Here is a 9098-nt window from a genome sequence, read left to right as displayed (position 1 = left end):
GCTACACAAACAACTGTGACTAACTGTGTACAAAAGAAACCAATCACAAGCTAACGTCCCGGTACACAAACAACTGTGACTAACTGTGTACAAAAGAAACCAATCACAAACTAACATTCCGGTTAAGTATGGTGAAGTGAACACCCTCTATGATAAAGTGTAGCGATTCTCTATTTTCTTACTAATTCACTTTTTCACCAAATCTTTTTTAAATTACCTCCTTTCATTCCCCTAAACACATTTACACACAAAAAAGAATGTTTCAGGTCAGGAAATTAAGGGGGGGGGGGGGGGGGGGGGGGGGGGGGGGGGGCAGGGTACTTCACTTAACATGTCCATTGTAAAGTGAAGCATTTCACTATTTTCTTACTAATTCACTTTTTTCACCAAATCCATTTAAGATTACCTCCTTTCATTCCCCTAAACACATTAACACCAAAACAAATATCTTGGGATCAGGAAAATTATGGTTGGACAGGGCGCTTCACTTTACAATAGCCATGGTAATTACTAATTCACTTTTTTCGCCAAATCCATTTAAGATTACCTTCTTTCATTCCTCTAAACACACAAAAAATGTCTGGGGTTCAGGAAATTCAGGGTTGGGCAGGGCGCTTCATTTTACCATGGCCATGGTAAAGTGAAGCATTTCACTATTTTCTTACAAATTCACTTTTTTCACAAAATCCTTTTCAGATTACCTTGTTTCATTCCTCGCAACACATTAACAACACATTAACAACACATTAACACACACATTAACACACACAAAAATGTTTGGGATGTAACCTTAAAGTGCATTAAAGGAAGACAATAAACAAGAATGTAAAAATGATTGCTTACAATTCGGTAAACTTGACTGAGGAAAAAACGGCCAAGTTATACAGACTGTAAACAACGTGCTCTATACCCGTACTGATTATATCAGTATAAAGTTGATATACTTAAAATCATTCATCATCATTCTCACAAAATGTCTGAAACTGTCGAATATACAGAACTGTTACCTGTCCCACTAGAAAACATGGATACTAGTTATTCGTGGCCTAATGGACAAGTAACTGGTAACCATTCTGAAACCTAGAGTGTCACGTGTGATGATTCCCAGATATCAACCTATGAAACCCCCTCTCAGACTCATGATGTGTCGGCTTATATAAAAGAACTCGAGAACTGCTGTGATAGGCCTAAAAGTCTTCTGATTGACCACATTTTGTACATGACCAATCGCAGCACGCCAGATCTAGAGCACCTCCGACATGAATTGTTCAATATTGCTAAAGCACGCGACGACTTTCCTCTCAAAGAGGGATACTTGCGTAAACGTCTCGAACCTCGCTCATCAACAGCGAAATCTGTAGAACTGAAGTTAGCCAGAGACATCTTCGTTCTATTTAGAGCTACTTTTGGTGAATACACCGAAGATCTCGGCGACGTAATTCCGTCACGGTAACGACCGGAAAATACCCAAGTTAGACGTAACTATTCGGCAAATGAGACTGGAGGCCTCCAAAGTTTGAGAGAAATTCTTGTAAAGGTCCAGGTGGACATTAACGACATGAAATGTGAACACAGATACGTAATAAACTCAATAAAAAGTGAAATTACAAAAAACGAAAATGAAATAAAAGCACTAAAGACGTCTCTACAGAAATTAGGGAAAGAAAAAGAAGAAGCGAAAACACGTGGTAAAAGAACGCTAGAGGATCTCATTTCTTGCAAAACCCGTCTCGCAAAACTTGAAAATGAACTTGGCGAATCACGCGATAAAACCAAAAAACATGAAGAAGCATGGACACAAAACAAAAAGTGTATTGATGTGCGTGTGAATACAATAAATGATGAGATAATCGATTTCAAGAATAATATTGGTAACAGAATGTGCAATCTCAGCGAAGAAGTGAAAACAGTAGCAGAAAACATAAACGATTTCCTAACGATTTCGAAGAGAATCGACAACTGCCAGCTAAATGGTGTGGCAAGTTGCAAAACTTCAGTTAAACTGGCGACTCAGAAAGTTAAGTCAGTAGAAGAAGAAATACAAAGGACAAATGACGCGTTACAAGAGACACAAAACCGCACGCTCTATATCCAACAACAACAATTAACCAAGCTTGCAAAAGCACGAGAAAGTAAACAGAAAACTAAACCCACAAATGGCACTGAGAAAGCGAGAATCGACACAAATACATTCAAAGAGGGAAAACCGCACTCAGTTTCAACATCTAATCGATTTGATCCATTGAGTAGTGAAGACCATGAGCCGTCCACGGAATCTTCTGAGCAAACGCATACATATGCTAGTGCGATTCGACGAGACACTGATCAACAGCATACAGTGCCTAAAGATACCGAGCAAAATCAACGAACAGCCTATGCAGCATTGGTCACGCAACCCGCTCGACATCCTAGTCACAAGCTATCAACAGTAGCCTCAACGGGAGGAGGAACCAGCCGTCCGCCAGGCAGAACCGGAAATGAACATTTAAACTCCGAAACTGCCCAAATTAGTGTCCATTGTCCATCGTCGGTTTGTCATCCTACTCCCCAGTCATTACAGAAACTGAGCGATCAGTTTGTAGGATTTATACCGGTTAAACAAAAACGTGTAAAAAGGTATTATATACATGGAATAAACAATTGTATACAGCTTCGGAAAATGCAATGAGGGATTTCTTGGAAGACAATGGTGTCAAAATCACATTTCTTCGTTATTTCGAGAAACGGTATAAAAACACAGCCTCTGCTCAGCTGAATGTGTTAGATGACGGTACTGACATTATTGACAATCCAAACTTTTGGCCGACAGGTATATATGCACATCCCTGGTTGCCACGATATGTATTCTGGAATGAGCATAATGACCAAAAATGAATTTGTCAATACCATGTGTTGGAACTGTGAGGGTATAATGGCCGGCACGCCTTATCTTTAGACTGTCTCAGTACCTATGACATTGATATATGCGGATTGTCAGAACATTGGGTGCGAGAATTTCATTTGTCATTTTTTGATAGCTTCCATGATTCGGGTTATAAATGTATTGTAAAACCTGTTCATGAATTAGACCCCTACCGATACAGGTGTAGTATTAGAGGCGGTGTATGCCTACTATACAAGTCTTGTCTAATCGTACAGGAAATTATCATAGCTAGTCCTAGAATTGTTGGACTTGAGTTACAGTCATATAATGGAGAATATTCGTACTGGTTTTCTGTATACATGCCTGCGTCTTCACGACCTATTGAAGCTTTTCATGAACAAATTGATATTTTAGAATCTTTGTATAATATATATTCGGAGAAAGGCAAAGTGTTTATAATAGGTGATTTAAATGTGAAATTACGAGGTGATCGATATAATTTTACAGATACAAACCGTTCACGGTCCTTTCAGAATTTTTTAGAAAGGATAAATATGGTTTCAGTAAACGTTGGATCTGAATGCATTGGTCCTGTATGTACGTTTCATCCTGAAACGGGTAATTCCACTGCAATTGATCATATATTGATCGAATCGAACTGTATAGACCTTGTTCAAAATTGTAAAGTTTTAGATGACTACAAAAACTTGTCAGAACATTGTCCTGTAGTCTGTTCAATACGTTTACCTAAATTCATATCTGTGAATAGTTCTCAATGTTGTAATAAATACAAATGGAAAAGAGCTTTAGAAAATGGTTCAATACATAATTATAAATGTTGTGTTAAACGCTTACTGGATTGTATCAAGCTACCAGATAAAGATCCATCTGTTCAAGATATAGATCGTTACTATGATGATATATGTGCCGTCTTAATTGAAGCTGCAAATAAGTGTATACCCAAAACTGTTTATAAGAAATATTTAAAACCTTACTGGGACGAAAGTCTAACAGTGCTGCATAATGAAATGAAACGAAAACGTGTTACTTGGATACAATCCGGAAAGCGTAGAGAAAGTAAATGATTTACTGAAGATAAAGAGTGTAAAAGAGAATTTAAAAGACAACTTCGAAAAGCTTTTGAATCTTACATGAAAAACCAATTTGCTGAAATCGATCAATCAGGTGAACTAGACCAGAACGTGTTTTGGCAGCTCTTCAAATACAAAAATAGAAAGCCAAAAATTAAACAAACCGAATTGAGGTATGAAGGAGAGATTTTAAGAGACACTGATGATATTTTGAGAGGTTGGTCTTCACATTTTCAAAATATTTTTAAAGATCATGATGTTGAAGAGTTTGATGGTTATTTTCGCGGAAAACGGAATAGTCGTTCTGATAAAGATATGTTTTTATATAATGCTTTCTCGTCAAATGAAATCAAACTTACCTGCAAAAAATTAAAGACAAATAAAGCTGGTGGGCATGAAGGTCTTGTATGTGAACATGTAAAATATGCTGGCCAATCTATGATTGACCATATACAGAATTTATTCAATCTTGTTGTAAAATATGAATATATTCCTCGATATTGGAAACAAGGCATTATAGTAAATATACATAAAGGTCACGGAAAACCTAAAGATGACCCGAACAGTTATAGAGGAATAACGCTTTTGCCAGTGTTTTTTAATTTTTTTGAAATGGCAATTGCCAATAGAATTAATAACGTAATCGATTCTGATGTTTTTCCCAATAAGCAACAGTCAGCATACCAGAAGAATTTATGTAGTCTTTGTACAGCGTTTAATTTACAGGAATGTGTTTATTATAATATGGAAAATAGTTCTGATGTATATGTGTCGTTTTTAGATAGCTCAAAGGCATTTGATACCGTTTGGCACGATGTCTGTTAGTTAAATTATATGACATTGGCCTCACAGGTAAAGTGTGGAATATTCTGAAGTATATGTATACAAATGTAGGAAGTTCTGTATTGTTTAATGGTGTGATGTCTCCACCGGTTAAAATGGAGAGAGGTATTTACAAGGGGGGGGGGGGCTCTCTGCCAAAATGTACTTAGTCTTTATTAATGACCTGTTAAATGAAGTTGAAAACTGTGGATGGGGCGCAACGATAGTAAACAAAACTGTAAATATTCCAACTCAAGCAGACAATATTTGTCTGGTGACCACTAGTGTTACGAGCCTTCAAAAATTGTTACCAATTTGTGGATCGTACAGTCGAAAATGGAGATTCATGTATTCAGCTTCAAAGAGCAAAATTGTTGTATTTTCAAACAAAAGAATTGTAGATATAAATTGCAATGTTTATCTGTATAATAATGTATTACCAGTTGTCACTGATATTATTCATCTTGGTATCCTTTTAAATTCTAGACATAATTCCATTGGAAGGAAAAAAACAGGCTAGTAATAAATTAAAAAGTGGTACTATGGCCCTGTTACGGTCTGGCGCCCATCACTGTGCTCTTAACCCATTAACTGTTGCTAAGATTATAAAAATCAAAGTATACCCTTGTGCACTATACGGATGCGAAATCTGGTTACTTTCAAATACTGAATTATTAATGTTAGAAAGAACCCAACGTTTTATTGTAAAATCAATTCAAGGTCTTGATAAAAGAACCAGAACAGATATGTGTACCTCCTTACTTGGATGGACATCTATTGAAGCATACACAGATATCAAAAAACTTTTGTTTCTAGGTAGGTTGTGTAGAATGAAAAGAAGTAATTTAACCAGTAAAATTTTTATTTTAAGATGTTTTTTGTTTGAAACAAATGAATGTGTTCAAAATGGTTATATACCGGATATGGTTAGAATACTTAAAAAGTATGAATTATTTGAGTTCTTAAAACTGTTACTAGATGATTGTACATTTCCTAACCAAGAATATTGGAAGAAAATTGTTTATAGATCTGTTACCAATTATGAAACAGTGGCTTGGTCTCAAAGAATGTCTGAGGATGCAGATTTTTCAAGATTTTCATTACTGCACGACTCACTAAATCCACACTATCTATGGAAACTAGCACTGCATTACCCAAACTGTCTCGACAATATAAGTTATATTATCAAAATCATCGTTTCCATTAGAAACTTAAATTCAAAATCCTTATGTATTTATTATGGATATTTTTATACTGATATTGTGAACCATGTAATTTTAAAATGTTCACTAACAGAATCTATTCGTGACAAACTGTGGTGTGCAATCGTATCTATTTCTGATATTGAATTTATTTCATATTTGCATTCATTGTCAGAATATATATTAGTTCACATTTTACTGGGAGGCCCTATGGCTTATCCATTGGAAACAGATTTACTAGAACAGTTCAGGCTGGATACAATATATCATATAAAGTGTATGCTTGACCTGTACGATGATCATCATATTCAAATCTAGTTTCTTCAAAGTAATCTATATAGTTTTGCTCATTTTCAATCTTAAACTAATAATCATACCATTAATGTTAACCAAGTATATACATATCTATGTACATTGCTCCTTATCATATTGCCATGCATTTTCTGTAACATATATGTGTTTCGAACATTGTTATTATGTCATGCTCTTCATTTTGGAGGAAATAAAGGCAATAATAATGTTATCATATGTATAGGCAGAATTATGAATATACTGTAAAACAGTACCGTAATTAAAGTACAATTTGGCGTTATCATAAGGGGACATTCGGTGTGAACGATCCAATCACACGAGTTATTCCCTAACTGACACACAGGTTCGTAGCCTTTTTGAAAGAGACGTTGATACACCCTTCTGTTAAGGTAAACAGAGTCACGCATTCTACATCACTTCTTGTCGTTGTATTTACTGTGATATTTGTGGTAGGTATACCTCCTGTTGCTACCCAGACAGAGCCACAAAGGGAACCTTTCCTCGTCCCGTTAACGGATTCTGTGGAGATAAAACCACTTGACTGTACACACTGTATCAATTTTTTTTTTTTTAATAAGACATGATTTCCACTGTCTATCAACAGATTTATAAAGGGTTCAAGGGTTAGTAATTGAGTTTTTTTTTACTCAATTAGGGTTCGACATAATTGTCTGTTTCATTTCCCCATACCTTTGACTTCATTAACACTGATTCTTGACGTATGAATATGTCCCTACTTTCACAATAAGTCACCGTTATTAACCCGCCTCAGTAATTTGATTAACAAAGGATTGTACAAAATGGGTAGTCCCTTAAAATATAATACTTTTTACTCCTATGACTCGTCATTGATAGCGTTCACATCATCACAACCGTGATAGTAATGACATCATTAAAAGTGTTCTCTCCTTCCAAGACTCGTCAGTGATAGTGTGGACATCATTATAGATATTTGTCCTTCCTGGACTCGTCAGTGATAGTGTGGTATCATTATAGCTGGTTTCTTCTTTTATGACTGTTTTGTGATAGTGTGAAAATCATTACAGCTGTTTGTCCTTCCTGGACTCGTCGGTGATAGTGTGAACATCACTACAGCTGTTTTCTTCTTCTAGTATTCGTCAGGGATAATGTAGATATCTGTACAGCTGTTGGGTCTACCTGGACTTGTCCGTGATAATGTAGATATCCGTACAGCTGTTGGGTCTTCCTGGACTTGTCCGTGATAATGTAGATATCCGTACAGCTGTTGGGTCTACCTGGACTTGTCCGTGATAATGTAGATATCCGTACAGCTGTTGGGTCTTCCTGGACTTGTCCGTGATAATGTAGATATCCGTACAGCTGTTGGGTTTTACCTGGACTTGTCCGTGATAATGTAGATATCCGTACAGCTGTTGGGTCTTCCTGGACTTGTCCGTGATAATGTAGATATCCGTACAGCTGTTGGGTCTTCCTGGACTTGTCCGTGATAATGTAAATATCTGTACAGCTGTTGGGTCTTCCTGGACTTGTCCGTGATAATGTAGATATCCGTACAGCTGTTGGGTCTTCCTGGACTTGTCCGTGATAATGTAGATATCCGTACAGCTGTTGGGTCTACCTGGACTTGTCCGTGATAATGTAGATATCCGTACAGCTGTTGGGTCTTCCTGGACTTGTCCGTGATAATGTAGATATCAGTACAGCTGTTGGGTCTTCCTGGACTTGTCCGTGATAATGTAGATATCCGTACAGCTGTTGGGTCTACCTGGACTTGTCCGTGATAATGTAGATATCCGTACAGCTGTTGGGACTACCTGGACTTGTCCGTGATAATGTAGATATCCATACAGCTGTTGGGTCTTCCTGGACTTGTCCGTGATAATGTAGATATCCGTACAGCTGTTGGGTCTTCCTGGACTTGTCCGTGATAATGTAGATATCCGTACAGCTGTTGGGTCTACCTGGACTTGTCCGTGATAATGTAGATATCCGTACAGCTGTTGGGTCTTCCTGGACTTGTCCGTGATAATGTAGATATCCGTACAGCTGTTGGGTCTTCCTGGACTTGTCCGTGATAATGTAGATATCCGTACAGCTGTTGGGTCTTCCTGGACTTGTCCGTGATAATGTAGATATCCGTACAGCTGTTGGGTCTTCCTGGACTTGTCCGTGATAATGTAGATATCCGTACAGTTGTTGGGTCTTCCTGGACTTGTCCGTGATAATGTAGATATCCGTACAGCTGTTGGGTCTTCCTGGACTTGTCCGTGATAATGTAGATATCCGTACAGCTGTTGGGTCTTCCTGGACTTGTCCGTGATAATGTAGATATCCGTACAGCTGTTGGGTCTTCCTGGACTTGTCCGTGATAATGTAGATATCCGTACAGCTGTTGGGTCTTCCTGGACTTGTCCGTGATAATGTAGATATCCGTACAGCTGTTGGGTCTTCCTGGACTTGTCCGTGATAATGTAGATATCCGTACAGCTGTTGGGTCTTCCTGGACTTGTCCGTGATAATGTAGATATCCGTACAGCTGTTGGGTCTTCCTGGACTTGTCCGTGATAATGTAGATATCCGTACAGCTGTTGGGTCTTCCTGGACTTGTCCGTGATAATGTAGATATCTGTACAGCTGTTGGGTCTTCCTGGACTTGTCCGTGATAATGTAGATATCCGTACAGCTGTTGGGTCTTCCTGGACTTGTCCGTGATAATGTAGATATCTGTACAGCTGTTGGGTCTTCCTGGACTTGTCCGTGATAATGTAGATATCCGTACAGCTGTTGGGTCTTCTTAGACTTGTCCGTGATAATGTAGATATCCAT

This window comes from Pecten maximus, chromosome 2 (genome assembly GCF_902652985.1).
Source record: "Pecten maximus chromosome 2, xPecMax1.1, whole genome shotgun sequence".
NCBI lineage: Eukaryota > Metazoa > Mollusca > Bivalvia > Pectinida > Pectinidae > Pecten > Pecten maximus.
Note: the sequence above shows the minus strand (reverse complement) of the source record.